The sequence below is a fragment of the Bos indicus genome, chromosome 6 (assembly GCF_029378745.1).
Source record: "Bos indicus isolate NIAB-ARS_2022 breed Sahiwal x Tharparkar chromosome 6, NIAB-ARS_B.indTharparkar_mat_pri_1.0, whole genome shotgun sequence".
Lineage (NCBI taxonomy): Eukaryota > Metazoa > Chordata > Mammalia > Artiodactyla > Bovidae > Bos > Bos indicus.
The window spans coordinates 69876640-69897114 of NC_091765.1; the positions used below are offsets into that span (position 1 = coordinate 69876640).

Sequence of the window (20475 nt, forward strand, 5' to 3'; positions counted from 1 at the left end):
AGAATGTACCTGAAGAAGAGGGTTTGATCCCAGGTCAGGAAAACCCCCTGGAGAAGGAAATGGCTACGCATTTCAGTATTCTTACCTGGAGAATTGCATGGACAGAAGAGCCTGGTGGGCTACAGTCCATGGGGTTGCAAAGAGTCGGACATGACTGAGCAACTAACACACATATAAAGAGAAGTAGAATCACTATCTTGGTGTGAGTTATATGTGATTTAACATAACAAATGTCTCAGGAAGTGGGGCATGATTTGATCAATATTCTTTTCAACACAAAACTCAGCCATCTTATAATGGGCTGTTTTAGGGCATCATGAACTTGGCAAGGTCGAAACACAGAGAAGGCTTTCCTCATCCTTTCTCATCAGTGCTCTTCTAGGTGGGCACAGATTTTAGGTCTCTTAGTCAAAGGTGTACTCTCGGTTCAGAACTTTGAAGAACCACCAAGAGGTGGGAAAGGACAAAACTGTAGTCTTGAATCTTAGGTTTTCTGGGTTTTACTCTGTACTTAACTATCAGCGGCGTTGTGTCCATATAATTCAAGTTTACATTTTTCACATCTGTTTTGCATGCACATGCACGTATATGAAAGTACTTCTTGTCCTAACTGCAGTGGGGAAGATATTGAAGGCTGTAAATATTTACTGAGTGTACATAAAACAGCAGTGTGGGCTGATACGGCCAGAGAAGGGAAATTCGAGCACTGGGCCCCACTTCTGGCTCGACTGCTAATTCCTGTGTGACCTTGAGCAGGTCAATTAAAATCTGTGTTCTCGTACTGCATTTAAACAAAGGAGATACTAATCTCTATTGGCCAGCTCTCCGAAAGTAATAACCTCTGAGGACAATATCTGCTTTTCAGAATGGAAACCGAAGGGGACTCTCATTGAGACTGCTCTTCTATTAACTTTTCTTTTTTTTTTTTTAAGGGAGGAAAAGTGATGGGATGAAAGGGATATATCCTTTCAGTCTTAGAGAAAAATGAAACTTTGTGGTCTCAAAAAAAGTAGCAAGCACCTGCTTCTGCATATCACTGTGAAAATAACCATGTGAATAAAGTGGTCAGGTTTGCAATTCCCTTTAGAGAAGGTGGTAGGACAAGCAGATGGCAGGGCTATTGTCACATCTTTGGGACACTGGTTGGCCCTTCTTGCCCCTTAGAATAGAAGAGCTAAGCTCTGAGACAGGACCTGGATGTTAGGGTGATTCTGTTCTGAAACTCTTGTGACCTTAATACAAATCTTCTTACCTTCAAGTGCCAGGTTTTGATCATAGAGATGTGGAAACAGTAACGCTCATGTTTAAGTGTGTTGAAACAGCACAAGCACCTAACAAAATGGCACTCAGAAGGAGCCCGATGAATCCTGGTTTTCTAGCCCTCCCATTTATTTACTTACTTAGATAGGAAGTCGGCAATAGGACCGCAGACCGCTGTATTTTGCTCTCAGGGAGCAAACCCTCAGCAGACATTCAGTCCTACACATGCAATCAACAGATCCCACCCTTAATTTGTATTTAGACCTGAGAGAAATGTCTTGGATTTATACTGTTCCTTTACATCAAGGAAGAAACAAACATGTATAAGGAAACATGGCCAAGATCTGTAGTTTAAGACATCTGTTTGGAGTGAAGGTGTTACAAGCTTTCTCTTGTACACAGGATCCAGGTAACCTTCCTTCCTCCCCCTCCCCATCCCATCTCCCCCAACCTCTGCAAAAAAGGGCAATTGAGGTGATAATCTGGATGAACTACGTGAAAGAATCTTGGGGTATATTAATAATTTAGGACTGAATTATTACCTCAATTGTTTCACATCCCTTTTTCCACTGAAACAACAGAACATATGCAAAAGCAGTTTTATGAGAGGAAATCCAATTTCTACTGGCAAGGAATCTCACAATGCAAATAATAGAATCCCAATAATCAGGTCCCATACAACCCCACAGTTGCAACATCATAGACATGGAGGAAGGACTGCTCTGGCCCCCAGAAACTTGTGTTTTGCTTTTCCCAAAGCAGTAGTTCTCACATGCTTTTTGGAATCTATTTCCAATGACAAAAACATATCATGATCCACTAAACTAATTTGTTTGTAACAACCATTGCATGAAAAATATAGTCATAGGGGATCACGGGTGCAGCTTTTATGAAATTTCCTGAGTAACTTCAAAAGTAAAAAAGATTCGTCTATTCCAGGAGCAAGAAAATACCCCCAGTCATGATAACAATGCCCTCATTTGCAAGTGCTCTGCACTGTTCATATCCTTTCACACTCTGTTTACTTTTTCACACCAACCCTGTAAAGCTGCAGCATCTCCCAGTCCTCAACATATCATGAGGTGGGTATCATTATTCTTATATTTCATTGCTTTTAAGAGGCCAAAGGCTGGAATATTCACCTTTATTTTATGTACCACCCAAAAAGAAAACAGAATGCTGCCAGTTAAACCATGACACACTATCAGTTGTAAAACAAAACAAAAAGACCACGTAGTTTCAGATATGTTAAGATGTGAAAGAATGCTGCTGCTGCTGCTGCTGCTGCTGAGTCACTTCAGTCGTGTCTGACTCTGTACGACCCATAGATGGCAGCCCACCAGGCTTCCCTGTCCCTGGGATTCTCCAGGCAAGAACACTGGAGTGGGTGAGTGTCTTTGAATTGATGAACTCTGGACTTCCGCTTTTACAGAGCAGGAAATGTACGGCTTGCTCAAGGTCAGGCTGCCAATGGAGACTGAAGCACCACTCAAAGGCAGACCTCTGACCTCAAACAAATGTTTAAAGTTTTAAAGAGAAGACTAAAAAGGTCGAGAATGGTTTAAACATTCTTTTGTTTATATTTCTAATTGCTGATACTCCTTCAGAGATTTAGATAGTAGAAAACAAGCAAGATTGTCAGGAAGGGGAGGAAGCACTCGCTGAAAGGGGGTGGTGGCCTTGGTGGCTAAGCACCCAAAGAGCTCAGAAGGAAGTGACTCCCCTGCAGAGATGTCTTCCCACCTCTGGAGTGCTTCCTTAGCTGTGGTACAAGCTGGCTTGACTATAGAGGAAGCACCGAGCTCCATTTAAGTTTCTTGACCTTTCTAGCCTTCTCTTTAAAAGTCAATAAAAGAAAATAGGGAGGAAGAAGAAGAGGAGTGGAGAAAATGCGTCTGTGGTCTTAATATTTTTCTGCTGAGGCTAGAGGGTTGGTAAGCATATCAAGCACACACTTATTTGCTAACCATAAGGAAGGCTTATTTCTCTTAAACCTTGATGGGAAATTGATGATAAAGAGCCACCAGTTACAAAGGGACCACACTGCATCCGTAATCCTGAAAGAAATATCAGCTTAGGGTGAACCGTTGTTGCCAGTAGAAACAACCAAGGAGACTGTGCCGTTATAGAAATACTACGCCTCGCTGGTTTGCAAAAGAAATCTCCCCAACCTGGGGGAGGAAGTGGAGCGCCTTGGAAGGCGGTTTGTTTCCTTGTGGCCAGTGACTGATTTTCCACTAAGGGCGCATTGGTTAATTCTCCCAAGAGTATTAAAAATGAAGGGAGGGTTTCAGGTTCGACTCACATGAACTGCTTTTATTTGGACAGTCTTTGTTTTCTCCAGTCTGGTCGGCAGTCCTTCCGGGCCCTTCTTCAATCCCTGGCGGGGGCTGAGACCCAGTCCTTGTTTGGGATGAAAAGGTATTGGAAGGCCGGCTGCTCTAATTGGAGTTTGCACCTGCAGACCCCAGCCTTGAAGGCGGCTGGGCTCTGGTGCCGCTCTGTGTGTGCGTGCGTGTGTGTGTGTGTGTGTGTGTGCGTTTGATTTCCTCAATGAACACTGGGACACGGCACGGTTCTTTTGGCCTGAATCATCTGGAGGGGATCCAAGCTGCTCAGCCACTTTCTCTGCTGCAGTGGAGAGGGACCCTCTTTTCTCTCCTAAGAAGGAGGGATTTTTAGCCCTGCAAGTATTAATAAATCTAATATATTTTGATCTAATCTCTTCTGGCCCCAAGAGAACTTACCCAGATAAGAGGCGCCCTTCAGGTAGTATGAGAGGATGTCACAGCCTGGCTTTCACCTACCCAGAAGCTGCTGCATTTTTTATGGGTTTCTCACACTTGACTAGTGACATAATCCAGGCAGCATTCAAGAGTGATGGCTACAGCTCTGTGCTTAGCCCAGGGAGAGGGAGATGGAGAAACTGCCCAGGTGGATTTAATTAATGTCTGTGCCTCTGTTCCCCTCACAACACCCTAGTGCCTGATCTCCATCCTGATGCACATACTGAATGTGTACAGTATGATCAATTTTGGCATCCAGATAAGTCATGAAATCACCAGTGTGGACTGAAAACAACGCATAACCTAAAAGTTAAGGGTTATGTTTTATTTGGTGGACAAAACTGAAGATATAAGCATGGAAGACAGCCTCTCAGATAGCTCTGAGGGACTGCTCCACAAAGGTAAGGGAGGAGTCAGGAAGTACAGAAGTTCTGCAACAAAAACCAGGTAATCAAACATCAAAAGATTACAATTAAAGAAAACTTGACATCTCAAGTTAATGAATTTAGTGCCTTTTTATGTATGGGAAGATGCAAGAGTCTGGGCTCACTAAAATCATTCCTTTGATATGCATCTTAACTAGTAATATCTAGGGCCAGGATGCTGATTTCCTCCATCCTGAATTCTGGGGTGGGGGTGGGGGGTTGCTGCAGTGGCTGCTTCCCTGATGGTTGCAACATCCTTTGTTTATTGATATAACAGGTGACTCTCTTCATCCACACCACAATCCAGATAATGAACCTGTCCATCACCCCCTAAAGTTCCCTTATGCCCCTTTATAATCCCTCCTCTCACTCTTTCCTCCACTCTGCATCCCCAACCATCAATCTGCTTTCTATAACTATGGATTATTTGCATTTTTTAGAGCCCCACATAAATGGAATCAGTATGATCTTTTTTGTCTGACTTTTTCTACTCAGCATAATACTTTTTGAGATTCATTCAATTGTATGTATTAATGGTTTGTTTCTTTTTACTGTTGAGTAGTAGTCCATTGTATGGATGTATCATAGTCTGTCCATTCATTCACTGTTGATGGGCATTTGGGTTGTTCCTAGTTTGAAGTGATTACGAATAAAGCTGCTGTGAATATATGTATGCAAGTCTTTGTGTGGATATAAGCCTTCATTTCTTGGTAAATTCTGAGCAGTGCAATAGCTGGATCGTACGGCAGGTATATGTGCAACTTTCTAAGAAACTGCCAAACTCTTGTCCAAAGTAGTTGTACGATTTTTTTCCCCCACTAGTAGGCGCTGTTCCTGTATTTGGTCCTGTACTTTGCAGCGTTTGGTATGGTCATTCTTTTTTAGATTTAGCTATTCTAATATGTATGTAATGGTGTCTCAGTCTGGTTTTAATTTGCTTCTCCCTAATGACCAATCATGTTGTGCATCTTTTCCATGTGTTTATTTATTATCTGTAAATCATCTTTTGGCAAAGTGACTGTGTAAATCTTTTAACCATTTCTTAAATTGGCTTGTCTATTTTCTCATGATTGAGTTTCTAGAGGTCATTATACATTCTCCCAGAGATATTTTTATTTAAAGAGTTATCATGGAATGTAAGACACTGCATAGACGATTTTGATAGAACTAATCAGAGCTCTCGTTGGAAAAAATCCTGATACTGGGTGAGATTGAAGGCAAAAGGAGACGAGGACAGCAGAGGATGAGATAATTAGATACCATCACTGACTCAATGGACACGAAATTTCAGCAAACCTGGAGATAGTGATGGACAGAGGGGCCTGGCGTGCTACAGTCCATGGGGTTGCAAAGAGTTGGACATGACTTAGCGAATACATAACAGCAACAAACCAGAGCATGTGGGGAATGATTTGGGGGCCTAGGGCCTTTAAGCCCCTGGAGATCACTCTCACTATGTGCCTGGCTCAGTCTTATCATGATGCAAGCAGGCCATGCCTGACAGGCCTGGGTCATGCCCACTTTTTGAGGATCTTAAGATATTTAAAATAAAAGAAATTCCAAAATAGACATATGAAAAGGGTGATGCATTTTAAATGTATATGTTGAACAAATGAGTGCTTTTGACCACATGCAAAAATTCAGCATGTATGTAACATTGGAGAGGATGTCAACATTTTAAATTTGAGGTCCAATGTGGGGCCTGAGACAAAGGACTCTGGTGTCTCACTGGCTACCTTGTGATGGGCCATGAAACACCAGTGCCAGCTTGGATACTTCTCACATACCTGGTGTACCCTAAAGTCACATCTGGCATGGTCATTCCATAGCCATTTATACTTGGGGTCAAATGAATGCTACAGAGATGGCTATGGAAGAAAGGACCATTTCCCAGATCAATGCAAATTTCCTACCAGAATGGTGACACTGGGAAGGTCAATCATGGCCATCAGGGCCTTTTGGAGGGACCCTGTGCTCTACTCACCTGCAAGACTGTGGAGCCTGAGGTTGGCCTTCCTTTGGGTGATTGGCATGTGTATTAGTCGCTCAGTCATGTCCGACTCTTTGCAACCCATGAACTGTAGCCCACAAGGCTTCTCTGTCCATGGAATTCTCCAGGCAAGAATACTGGAGTGGATTGCCATTCCCTTCTCCAGAGGATCTTCCCGACTCAAGGATCGACCCTGGTCTCATGCATTACAGGCAGATTCTTTACCGTTTGAGCTACAGGGAAGTCCTTTGGGTGATTGGAGTCTTGACCTTTTCCACTTAGCTTGAGGTCAGGATTTCGGGGTAACTAGGAGAGGGGCAGCTTTGTGTGAAGAAATCCCAGAGGCCTCCCAGCAACACCCACAGAAGCGCCTGTCCTCTGGGGAATTTTGCCATCACCTCTGAGAAACTTTCAATTCCTCTCACTTCTCATAGTATCCAGTGCAGGGTTCTCCACGAGGGCACATTTGGCAAAGTCTGGAAACCTTGTTGATTGTCAAAACTTGGGAGGTGTTACTGACATCTAGTGAGCAGAAACCAGGATGCTGCAAAATATTCTACAAGACAGCGCCCCACATCCAAGAATTATCCAGCCCTAAATGCCAGTGTTGGTGAGGTTGGGAAATTGTTATTTGTATGACTCAATCAACTGTCAACAAGAATGGACAGAGAATATGACTGCAGATTCTAAAAAACTGGTTCTGTGTCCATTAAGCAGACGAGCTCCACAGTACAGACATGGAGAGTTGATCACAGAGCTTGAGGGGTCGTGAGCAGTGAGCTGCCCAAAACCTCTGACCCTCTCACCACCTTCCCCTGCCTTGCCTTCTCCCTCCTGTTAAGAACTGCCGTGTAACAGACTTGGCTTCAAACCCAGTCCTGCTGCTCAGTGACTTTGGGCAAGTGATGTAACCTTTTTAAGCCTCAGTTTTCCATCTGAAACATGGAAATTACCTTAGTACATTTCAGAATCATGAGAATTAAACCAGATAAGCCAAGCCACGTGAAGAGTCGGACAGGATCTGACACGTGAAAAGAACTCAGAAGTGACTATCATTATTTTGTGAATCAAGCACCTGCTGAACTTAAAGCACCTTTTCTAGGTGTTTCCTAGCCCCCCAGTGCCAGCTGGTGACAATTTTTTATTAGTCTCCAAAGCATTTACTCTAAAAAGTCTTAATAATATTAATCCTCTCTGTTTAGAAACAAAGCTCAGTGGGTACATTAGATGTACTGTTTAGAACTTGACTTTAGTGATAAAAAGAAATGAATGAAAAATGATTTAAATTGAAACAATGTAGTCTGTATTGAGGTATTTATGCATGTATATAGATTTAAGCCTATATATTTTTTCAATGTCCATGGAAAGAAATTTACACAGTCAAGTTTGTCAGAAACACAGCACTAGCCTGGACTCTTATAGCAAATCCTTGGGAACTCTTGGGCTGTCCCATTGCAGGATGAGGCAGGATTCCATGTCAGGTGACTTGGATCAGATCTCAGGTGGGGTCGGTTACTTTGGCACCAGCAGGGCCTCTTTGCCAGATGGCCAAGCAGAGACTATGAGGCTCGAGCCAGACTGAGCTCAGGGTGTTTCTGGAAGGTCATTGTTGCAAACCCAGAGAACCAGTTCTGTAAGGTTGGCTCAAAGGGGACATTTAGTCAGAGTAACAGAGAGGTATGGTAATGGAGTGGAGGAAGTCTGGGTAGGGATTACAACCAGCACAGTCCAAAGGCTCTTCTCAGCTTTCAGAAGAGTGAGGGAGAAGTAAAGCTTGGCCCTGGACTTCAGACAATACCTCGTTCTTGCCAAGTGTAGGAGAGTGAGTCCGCAAAATTGCCAGTGAGCCAAGAGATAATCCTGGTGATAAGGACTCAGCTAGGCAACCCCCAGGCGAAAAATTAAGGGTAGAAAATTTGCTTAACTCTATTTCTGCCGGTGTGTTTTCTTGTGGGGCAGGAGATATATTTGAAAACATGGGTATGCACTGTACTTGGGGGATATACAATGTAGGAATCCTTTGGGCTCTGTTAGCAAGGGAGCCCTTAAGAAGCTTTGGACACTGAAGCCATGAAAGAGCTCCTAGGAGCACTCTAGAAGACAGACTAGATTTCCCAGTATTAGGTCACCAGCCCAGGAGTGTGGCAGAGACTTCTCATGGAGGGGGTGAATAAATAGATGTAGGAATTTCCTTCCCTCATGAGGGTTATTCTCAGTATTAAGCAGTCAGAATGTGTATCCATAGGCGTTTCCCCCACTGGGCTAGTCCGGAGAAAGAAAGAGGTTTATCTACTTAAATCAGAAGTTTCAAGGGCCGCAAAAATTGTGTTTTAGCAGTAGGAGTGGCTGTCACTGAGGAAAGTCATGTAGAACTGCTAATTCTACTCTTAATCCCCCTGTCTAACCAGCTGAGAGAAGGTCGTTTCATGGAAGGATGAGAGTTTGAGTGACAGGCATTCTGTGCATTCTTCTGATACTCCGTGAATTGAAATCAGCAGGAGAAGAGGTCTGCATGGCATTATCTTGACCTTTCATACAACAGCATTCTCATAAGAGATACCCTCATCTCTTATCTATGGACACTAAGGGAATAGAAAACAATAGGCATTTTTGCATCCATAGCGCTTATGTTAGTGTCTCAATAAAGGGGTTTTGAATGAATGACCAATCAGTAGAATGTATCATACTTCTGTGCATGTGTTCATGAGGATACTGATCACTATATCACTCACAGTTCCCTTTATAAAAAGCCTGATATGGTCAATTTCTACTCCAAGTTTAAGTGAGGAAAGCTTTGTACCCATAAAGGAATGGCTCTCTTTCTTCCTTTCTGAAAATGAGGATGATGTCATTGGACATATCTCTCTTTTACTCTAGTTGTCTGGAAGCTTAGGGTTCAATCTGATGCCCAGCTGTATTGATGATGAAGGCTCTTTTGGCATTCATGCTGCTGCTGCGGCTGCTAAGTCACTTCAGTCATGTCCAACTCTGTGCGACCCTGTAGACGGCAGCCTACCAGGCTCCCCTGTCCCTGGGATTCTCCAGGCAAGAACACTGGAGTGGGCATTCATACTTGATTCTTATTCCTCTGGTCTTGTCATCCTAATCTTATTTTTATTTTCCTTGTTCCCAGTTTAAATTCTTGATTATATTTCCAATCATTGTTATTGCAGAGTTCATAATCTCAGATGCCTTTAATTGCCAGGCAAGTAGCAGTAAATGATTGAAGTAAGTGGGGGTAATAGAGCATGGTGTAGACTGTGGCAAATGGAGAGAGGTCTTTCCTGGCCATTCTACTCTAATAGCATCACCTCCTGCCACTGTCGATCCCTAGCCCCTAACCCTGCTTATTCATCATTTTCTGAAATTATCTTATTTATCTGTTTACTGTCTCTCACCTCTGCTATATCCCCAGAACCCATAGCAATGCCTGGCTCTGAACTGTCACCCAATCACATCTGTTGAGTGAATTAATGACTCAGTGGGACCAGGGTGGCTATGTTTTTACTACATTTTAACAGTTTGGAATTTGGATTTTTATATAAAATCTGGTTTTTAGATATTGGTGGCAAGTATAAAAAATTAAAAAACACTCTGCTGGCCAGAAATGGGCCATGTTAGCATGTGACCATTGTTCTACCTCATATTTTCAAGCTATAGCTGAGACAGGATAGGACCTGGGACCCTCTACTGGAGTGCTTGCAACTGGACAAATATCTCCTCGAGCAACAGAGCACAAAGAAACTATTAAGGGACTAAAAGTAATTGTGTGCATGCACAGTTGGGGCAAATTATGAACAATAGGTATAAAAAGGCCAAAACCTCAGAAAGCACATGAAAATATTCTCAGCATTGTTAATTATTAGAGAAATGCAAATCAAAACTACAATGAGGTGTCACCTTACACTGGTCAGAATGGCTATAATCAAAAAGTCTACAAACAATAAATGCTGGAGAGGATGTGGAGAGAAGGGAACCCTTGTACACTGTTGATGGGAATGTAAGTTGGTAAAATTATGGAGAACAGTATGAAGTTTCCTTTAAAAAACTAAAAATAGAGCCACCATATGATCCAGCAATCCTCCTTCTGATCACATATCAGGAGAAAACCATAATTCAAAAAGACACCCCAATGTTCACTGTAGCACTATTCACAATAGCCAAGACGTGGAAGCAACCTAAATGTCCATGGCAGATGAATGGATAATGAAGACGTGCTACATATATACAATGGAATATTACTCAGCCATAAAAAAGAATGAAATAATGCCATTTGCAGCAACATGGATGGATCTAGAGATTGTTGTATTAAGTGAAGTCAGACAGAGAAAGACATATATGATATCACTTACATATGGAATCTAAGAAAATGATAGAAATGAACATAACACAGAAGAGAAACAGATTCAGGCTTAGAAAATAAACCTATGGTTATCAAAGAGGAAAGTTTGGGAGGGGAGGGATACATTAGGAAGTAGGGATTAATATATACATACTACTATATATAAAAGAGATAACCAACAAGGACTTACTCTATAACAAAAGGAACTCTACTCAATACTCTGTAATAATCTATATGGGAAAAGAACCTGAAAAAGAATAGATAAAAGTATATATGTAACTAAGTCACTTTGCTGTACACTTAAAACTAACATTACACTGCAAATCAACTGTATTCCAATATAAAATAAAAATTAAAAAAAATAAAAAGGCTAAAACCTAATTTCCACTTTTGAAGTGCCAGGAGCAAAAGCAGGGTACTACACATGATCTTTGCACACAGCACCACCAAGGTGTTAGGCAGACCACCTAAGCCAACCCTGCAGCTCAATCCACTTATCAACTCCCACCCTCATTCCCTTGAAGGAACCAGCTTGCCGACAACCCCACTTCCAGGAATGAGCAAGAACACTTAAGGAAAATGGGGAATTGGTGTGGTGACTCCTCAAAGACTTATAAATAGAATTACAATCTGAACCAGCAATTCTGTTTCTGAGTATATGTCCAAAATAACTGAAAACAGGAAACCAAACAGATATTTGTACACCATGTTTATAGAAGCATTATTCACAATAGCCATGGGATGAAAGAAACTCAAATATCCATGAACAGATTAATGAATAAATAAAATAGGGTATAAACATATAATGGAATACTACTCAGACTTAAAAAGGAAGGAAATTCTGACACCTACCACAACCTGAATGAACCTTGAGAATGCTACATATTAAGTGAAATACGAGAGGAGGTCTCCACAGTGGGTCTCTCTGTAACACCTCTCTGGGACCATTCCTGCAACAATGGAAAGATTATGGTGGTCCCCCATCCCTCCAAGTATGGCAAAGGAAAAACAACAGTAAACCACAAAATATGCTTCTAGAAAGACAACAAAGTCCTGATTTTTCCAAAATAGCAGCATAGAGTTTCTTTTGAAATGCCAGTATCTATTTTTAAAAACTCTTCTTTCTTTTAACTAATGATATGTTTGCTGCCTTGGCTTTGCCAGTCTCTCGTAGCTCAGTCAGTAAAGAATCTGCCTGCAATGCAGGAGACCCAGGTTCAATTACTGGGTCAGGAAGAGCCCCTGAAGAAGGAAATGGCAACCAACTCCAGTATTCTTGCCTGGGAAATCCCATGAGCAGATGAGCCTGGTGGGCTACAGTCCACGGGGGTTGCAAGAGTCAGACACAACTGAGCGATTAAACTACCACAATCTCTTTTGAGCCATCTATTGGGAAATGATAATAACACCTAATATTTATTACTTGCTGTTTATATGCTAAGTTTTTTTCTGTGTGCTATATAAAATAACTAATCATTATATCAATTCCATGAGATAAGCATGACTATAATCTCTGGTTTTACAGTCAAGGAAACTGAGGCACAGGGCAGTCACTTGCTTAAGATCAAACAGCTAGTAAGTGGCAGAGCCAGGATTTGAACCCAGAATGCTGGGCTTCAGAGCCTCTTGTCCTAAAGTCTAAAATCCAGGCATATTAACCTGGAGTGTGTGCCCACCTCCACAGCCTGCATCTGCCTTTCCAGCTCTCCCCTCACCTCTGGCCCTCTACACAACTCTCCCTGTGTCTTCCTTCCTGCCTGTCCCACCTTGTTAATCCCCCATCAGGGTTCCCCTTGGGTATCCCCTCTCTGCCTTCCCTGTCTGGGGACACCTATGTCTTCCTGTGGCTGGCTGTTCCGACAGCTCACATTGCACTTTGCTACATGGAATTGTAACTGACTCTTATCTGTTTCTCACGGTGGACGGAGAGTTCCCTGAGGGTAGAGAACAAGGTTTTAAATCTCTGTGTCCCAACCTAGCTAAGTACTTGATTCGTAGTAAATGCTTGGTACCTGGTCTTAAGGAAATAAAGGAGGCAGAGCCCAGACTGGGACTTGGTGTAGAAGATGGAGCAATGATTGTCCAAATAGTAGCTTTCACCCTAGAAATGTTGTTGGTACCCTGAGCAGACAGTGGGGTGGGAAGTCCACATCTATGTAGACTGGAGAGTTCTGGAATGGAATTGAATCAGTGGTGTGAACCCCATGCCTTCAGTGCTAGTACTGAAAACATGTGCCTGATTCATATGGCAGAGACTGCTCCCCACTAATCAAAGAGACTGACAATGCTTACATACATACAAATGCATACCATGGGTCATAGAGCCACTTCCAAGTTTTTAAAAAAATGTTAAAATTGAATGAATGTCTTCTTCATCTTCTCTTCTCTTCCTAATTTAGTATAATACTTAAGGCCATTAACGGGGTAAGGTAATCACCCACGTGGGAGGTGGAGAGGGTATGCTGGCCCAGATAAAGTAAGGAGATTAACCACCTACAGGGGCTGCCCTGCACAAGGGCCAGACCCTGGATGGGCAGAGGAAGGGGTTCCTCTGGAGGGACAGCCTGGCTCGAGTGTCAGAATCCCAGCGGGATGAGGAGGGCACCTGTAGGGAAGGTCGTGACAGCAGTGGTCATGATAGCGGTTGGTTACATTCAGGGGATTGATCAAACAAGCAAGTATATTAAGATAATGGAAACCAAGCTCTGTAATGTGAGAGAAGGGACTTACAATATAGAAAGGGAGAAAGCTAGAAAGAAACATCAGGGGTTGGATTGGAATTGAAAGTATGAGTGAAATTCTGGTTTTCAATGCATACAAATCATAGATACACACACACACACACACACACACACACACACATGCACTTATACACCCTAGCTCTTCTACTGAAAGAGTCGGGGAACAGCAATACCTAATGCAGCAATGAGCCTACCTAACAGTGAGAATTTGGATTCTAAATAATTTCCCACTAAATGGAACCAGAGCTCCTTGACTATAAGGCTGGAACATCTCATTGTAACAGGAAGTAAGGAAGTGCAAATAATGATGGGAACATATCAAAAGGACACATTGACAGTTTTATGGGAATGAGATTTTACATAATTTCAAGGTCCTTTTCTACAGAACACTTATGAATTTAAAAAAGGAGGAAGAGGAACTTTCCAGTGGAGATCCCTAGAAGATATCACTTTAACCAACTACTCTCAGTGATCTCCTATTTGGAGACTGGGGCCTCAGTGAAATTCTCAAAAGAATTTAAAATCTTTTGCCATCTAATAGGATGCAATGAGAAGAGTATGGCATCACTTCTGTGATATTCTTGCCAAAGTTGTAGAACCTGAATCTAAGTGTGAGAAAACTCAGATAAATTCCAAGAGAGGAACATTCTACAGAATAACCAGCCAGTATTTAAAAAAAAAAAAAAAACTGTCAAGGTCATGAAAGTGAAGGAAATACTGAGGAAAGGGTCTATGTTGAAGTAGATTAAGGACCTGTGACAACTAAATGCAACACTTGATTTGAAAGTACTCTTTTTGCTATAAAGAATATTTTGGGGACAAGTAACAAGAACTTGAACTGGTCTGAGGATCCAATGACAATTAATGAAAACTTCCTAGAGTCTGAGGATTAGATAATAGTAATGTATCAACATTAAGCTCCTGGTTTTGTGGTTGTGTGGGAGATGTGCTGTGTATGGGAAATGCACACTCAAGTATTTGTGGAAGATGAGGCATCTCTTTGGCAGCTTATTCTCAAAGGGTTCAGGAAAAATACATTATAGAATTTTTTGTACCGTATTATACTGGCAACTCTTCTGTAAATTTGAGATTTTTCAAAATAATATATCTATACCTAGTGATGTAGGTTGGAATGATACTGTTTTCCAGACTTGCCAGGACACAGGTACCTGGGGCCTGCCTTGGGTGGACAGAGCTTGGAGTGGCTGCCCCAGGAGTAGAGTCAGGGTGTATCTGCCAAGTGTTGTTCCTCTGCTGAGGTGCAGAGATGGACGTTCTCATCCAAGTCATTTAGTAAAGAATGGGCATCTGGATTCTTGAATAACTAGACAGAGAGAACACAGTTTCTGTAGGACACATGCCAGCCACTTGACTTATCTCATGATGGGCTTTCTGCCAGAACCAAGGAAGTGGAAGCACTGAATACCCCCTTGCCCTGTCATAAAGTCTGCAGGATACCTAAGGGCCAGTTCTCCAATGTCCATCTGGAGCATGGATTGTGCAGGGGACCCTATGTTCTTTTGAGACTTGGCCTAAAGGGCTGATAGTAACCACCACTGCTTACTGTGCACCTTCTAAGGGCCAGAAACTAGGACAGATGCTTCACAGATTCTTCTTATAATCATTACAATGGTTCTCCTTGTTAAGTAAATCGTCCTCATCTTATAAATGAGGAAGTAAGGCCTGGGAAGTCTTAGTAACAGCCTCAGCATTATGGGGTGAATTGTATCCCCCCAAATTCATATGCTGAAGTCCCATATCTCAGAATGTGGCTGGATTTGGAGATAGGGCCCTGAGAGAGGTGACTGAGTTAAAGACAGGCCTTGAGGGTAGACTCTAATCCAACTAATGACCGTCTCTCTTAAGAAGATGAAATGTGGACATACAGAGACAGACACTCTCCTTAAAGAGGAATGACCACGTGAGGACACAGAAATAAGGTGGCCGTCTGCAAGCCAAGGTGAAAGGCCTCACCCTGATGTTGGACTTCGGGCTCCAGAACTATGACAAAATGCATTTCTGTTGTTTAAGCCATGCAGGCTGTGGTACTGTTATGGCAGTCCCAGCAGCCTTACAGGTGGAGGCATCTGGGGGAGGATGAAGTTGGTGTTCAAAATCAAATCAGCGCAGTCCTGTTCTCTGCCACCCTCCTACACACAGGGCCTCTGCTGTGTCACTTCTCCCCACCTCCCCCAACAGGCTGCCCAGAACCTCCATCCAGAATCTCCCAGACTGAGTGGATCCCTCCTCTGCGATCCCACAGCCCTTACCACACTGCATATATTGATAGTGGCATACAAGGAACTCATGATCTTGTGATCAAATTGAGGGTAGGGCTCCTCTTGTCTTTATCCCTGGCATCTCCCATGGAGCCAGTTACTATGTATTGAACACTTGTGTGCCAGCAAAGATTTCACACGTGTTATCTCATTTATACTTTTTTAATTAGCCTCTAATTAAAATAAATAAATTTAAATTAAAAAAACAACAACAACTCCTTAAGGTAGGTATCACCAGTTGTTCTCATTTTACATGTCCAAAAACTGAGGTCAGAGGTGTTACCTGAATTACCCCAGACATAAAGATGAAGCTCCAATACTTTGGTCACCTAATGCAAAGAGCCAACTCATTGGAAAAGACCCTGATGCTGGGAAAGATTAAAGACAGGAGGAGAAGGGGGCAGCAGAGGATGAGATGGTTGGATGGCATCAATGACTCAATGCACTTGAGTCTGAGCAAACTCCAGGAGATAGTGAAGGACAGGGAAGCCTGGTGTGCTGCAGTCCACCGGGTCACAAAGAGTCGGACATGACTTATGAACAACAGCAACAACAGAGCTAGTAGGTGGTGGAACCAGGATTCACCCCTGGATGGTCTAATTCTTCAGTCTGTGCTCTTCACCTCCTGCCCTGCTGCTGTAGTCTTGCTGTGAATGTACACTCCCTCCCTACTCGGGGGCTGTGCTGATCTGAAACCTCTCCTTCAGCATGCTAAGCCCGAGTGTGAAGCTCCCCTCTCACGGAGAGCTTTCTCACTCACACCCCCTCCCCCAGCCTCCACTCTGCCTCCTTCAGCACCCGCTGGGCATAGGGTCTGCACCTTGCACTGATGTGGGACCCAGAACTGGGCACTGGGGCCATCACTTATCAATATCTGTTGAACTGGCTTCAGTGTCCAGGGATGGAAGTGAATAAGGATACATGACACAGTGGCGTATTGTCCTGGATACTGTGACTCTCCATTTCTGGATTATCCAGGAGAGTTCCAGTTGCTAAAATTCTATCCTCTCATCAGACCATTTGCCAGAATATGCAACAGACAGTGCAGTCTTGGCATTTGGTTTAGAAAGTAGAGTCACCATTCTACTGAAGAGAGGCAGGAATGGAGACAAGATGAGCTGTCTGTCACTTTCCTACACACTGCTGGGCAGGTCACAATTTCTCTGCACCTAAGTGCCTCTGTGGGTAAAATAGTAACAGAAATGCCTATTTCTACCACAGAAATGGGAAAAAACACGTGAATGTGTTTTGAATACTGGATAAAGAATAATGTTATTGAAACCCAGTCACCATTACTGGGATTACTTACATTTTAACTGACCAATTTGGCCAGTGAAAAATGAAATAAAAAAGTAGTTTTTATTTTTGAAAGTCAAGGAAATGGTATCCTTGAACATAAAGACAGTAAATGTCCTGAGGCCTTTCTAGAGTGTTGAAAATATTTCTAGGCTCTCCTTAACAAGTTCTCCTTAACCTGTGTGTGTGTGTGTGTGTGTGTGTGTGTGTGTGTGTGTGTGTGTGTGTGTGGTGTACGGAAGGAGTGGGGTGGGGGCTGGGCTAGGAGAGTCAGGGACAAAGTTTTCTTCAATTGCCTGAGACGCAGCCCTCTGGAGGTGGCAGGCCTCTTACCTTTGCTGCATTGTGGATCAGTTTTCAGCCGTGTGAGGCCTCCGGGTAAAGTCCATTTGGGAACTGAGTTTTTCTGACTCAGCAGTAGCCCGGGAAAATTTCCCTTCTCTTTCCCGTGCCCCGTCTTCCAGACACGAATGAGATCCACTCCACCTTGGACTCAATCAGTGCATGCCCTGCCCCTGCTGCAGGCTCTGCACAGAACTGAGCCATAAACCCGAGAGCAGCCTCTGGGGAGCTTCCAGGGAGAATGGCTCCCACTGAGCAGCCGCTCAAGAGCATCAACGTGTCTGTTCTGGTTTGGATGGGCTGAGGCTCCCTCCAACTTCCTTCTGCTCTCTGCCAGAGCCAGGGTCCTTTTGTTCACCTTTAGGGCTGCCAAGTCAGGCCTACCGCACCCCTGGATGTTGTTTTCCTGCAGGCAATGGGAAAATGAGCTTGGAGCCAGGGAAGGGAAATCAACAAGGAAATAAACACAGGGTCATTACCCCTCCAGGTCATCACCAGGCTGGGACATCATCACGCTGGGATCACTTCCTAAAGAGGCAGGAGCTGGCCGCTGCCTGAAGGGGCCCCAGACATTTTTTAATTGCCCCAGGCATTTAAAAAATTTTAAATATGCAAAGAAGTGTGCATTTCTATCAGAAGTGTGAAATCTATGTTGGACCAATCAGGCAATCCTGACTCGCTCCAATGCCTTGCCAAATCTTTCAAAGATTTTTCCATAGGCAGCATCTCTTGTAACCAAACACTGGCAAACGTTTGTAGCCAAAGAAAAAGAATGAGCAAGTTTATGGCTGACACAAACCAAGACTTTTAAAGACACAGGTAAGACTTTCAAAGGCATCCTCTAAAGGTACAGGATTATTGCTTGAATAAAGTTTTCCTCTACTTGCTCTTCAACGTCAAGGTCATCATCAGCGGCAGCATCTTCGCCAGCATTTATTGAGAGCTTGTTGTCTGCCAGGTGCTGTGCTAATGACCTCAAACTGTGTTGTTTCATTTAATTCTCAACATAATTCTATCATCCTCATTCCCATTTTGTAGACAAAGAAAATGAGGATTAGAGAGATTAAGTCACTCCTGCACAGTGATCCCACTGGTTAAAAATGTAGAAATTGCCTTTCTGGAAGGATGCTCTTCTGAGTCTTGCTTTTCCCAACAGTCAGCTTAAGCACTTTGGTGGGCTGACAGCTCCTGTGATGGCCAAAGAGTTGCTTAAACAAACTCTTAGGCCCGGGAATAGAATTCTAAACAGAACCATGGCTCATCGTTTAGTTAAATGATCTCTTTCAGGAGTTACGAAGTGGTGCTACCTTTATGCGACTCGTACGTAAGACACACCTAGCGTGCACCCTCTCTTCTTCTCCAAGGGGGTGCTGCTGGCTGCTTTCACCCAGCTCTCCACTGTGATTCTGACTGACCCAGAAGGAAGGGCCCTGTAAATCTCTTGGCCTCTGCGTATGCTTCAGTTATGGCCTGATCACGCAAATTTGTCTTTTTGACTCTAGAAGCCTAACAGTTATAAGCTTCTTTTAATCAATAATCCAGGGGATGAATAATTTTAAGTTCCAGCTTGGAAACTTCTGCCTGATGAGAAGAAATCAGCACATGTATTTTCAGTCCTCAGGTCCTGCTGCAACATTTTTTTTTTTTTGCCTCATCTTTACTTCTGTTAGCATGTAGCTCTCCTGCGCAGTTACCTAGGGCAACTGGCCGCTGGTCAAAGGAAAGTAAAACCTTTAATTAGGAGAAAAGGAGATGCCTCCCAGCGATGTCTAAGTTGTCCGTTTTTGTAAATATAGAACTTGCGACATCAGGGCCTCTGCTTGTGCATGGGACACTTGGGTTTGGTTTTGTGGAGCTTGGGGGTACTTTGCTCTGGGGCCACATATGCCTTTAAGTCTGAGGTTGGTCAGCTTTCATTCTCAACAGAAACTAAAGACTTATTTACTGGGTTTATAGCAATAAAAAAAGAAGATTGGAAAGGGGCCGGGCTTTTAGTTTAGATGTCATTTCATTTTTCTTTCCCAGTGGTTTACAACTAAACACAGTGTCCAGATATGTTTACAGACTCTGGTCTTGGAGTTCTTTGATGAGGAAGGGCAATTTATAACAGTCAAATGGGCCTTTCAACCTTATCGTATGAAATGAAAACCAAAATGTTGGAAGGAGCTGATGTAATGAAAGCTTTCATGTTCCTCATCTGCTTCACAGCTTTTCACCACCAGGGAATAAAGATAGCAGACTTGGGGACTGTCAGATACTTTGGGGGTTTCAATTCAGAAAGGTAATGAGGTAGATGGATTTTATTTCTCCTTCCTCTCCTTTGAGCATCTGGATCAGTACTGATTGAGTTGGTTCCAAGAGTTGAGTCCATTCTGGGATTGACAATAAACATACAAACCTCCCCCCACCCCATTTTTTTTTTTTTGCATGGTCATGTAACCAAGGCAGCTGACTGTTTAAAACTGGAAACAGAGAGAAGTCACAGATGAAAAACAGGACGTATTAATTTAGCTTTACAAATGTGCCCTTTCCAAGGCCAGAATTACTCACTCCCTGGCAGCTCACAATGTGGGACCTGGGTCTGCTCAAATGCCATGGCTTCAGCGTGTCCTTTCCGTTTGGTGTGGGATGCTCTAGATGAGTGACAGGTTCCAACTCAGCAGAGACATCCAGATGCAATTAGAGTCCTCACGGATTTTAATTATTATGGGAAAGCAAGCACAACTTTGCCATGCAAGGAAACATGGCCATTGTTAGTGTCCCTAAAAGTAACGTGTCCACTTGTATGCAGAGAAAATGTCCTCATTTTTGGTGCATTTTGAAGGAGGAATATTAAAACTGAATTATGTAAAATGCTAGAGGAGCTATTTCAGGATTCTTTTTATTTTTTATCTAAGTATAGTTGATTTACATTGTTGTATTCGTTTCGGGTGATAGTTTCACAGCAAAGTGATTCAGTTATATATATATATTTTTTTTTTTTCAGATTCTTTTTCCACGTAGATTTTTTAACC

The 20475-nt window shown here is 42.9% G+C and overlaps 1 protein-coding gene across 4 annotated transcripts in view; it reads right to left on the reverse strand.

Moving 5' to 3' along the window:
* Positions 1 to 17876, reverse strand: part of LNX1 (ligand of numb-protein X 1) — a 190863-nt gene extending 172987 nt beyond the window's left edge. For 2 of the 4 annotated variants that reach the window (XM_070791430.1, XM_019962749.2), the window contains exon 1: positions 17453 to 17876. The gene's annotated coding sequence lies outside the window, so the exon portion shown is untranslated. The remainder of the gene's footprint in view (positions 1 to 17452) is intronic. The other 2 variants (XM_019962748.2, XM_070791428.1) reach the window with 1 other exon arrangement.
* Positions 17877 to 20475: the final 2599 nt, after the last annotated feature.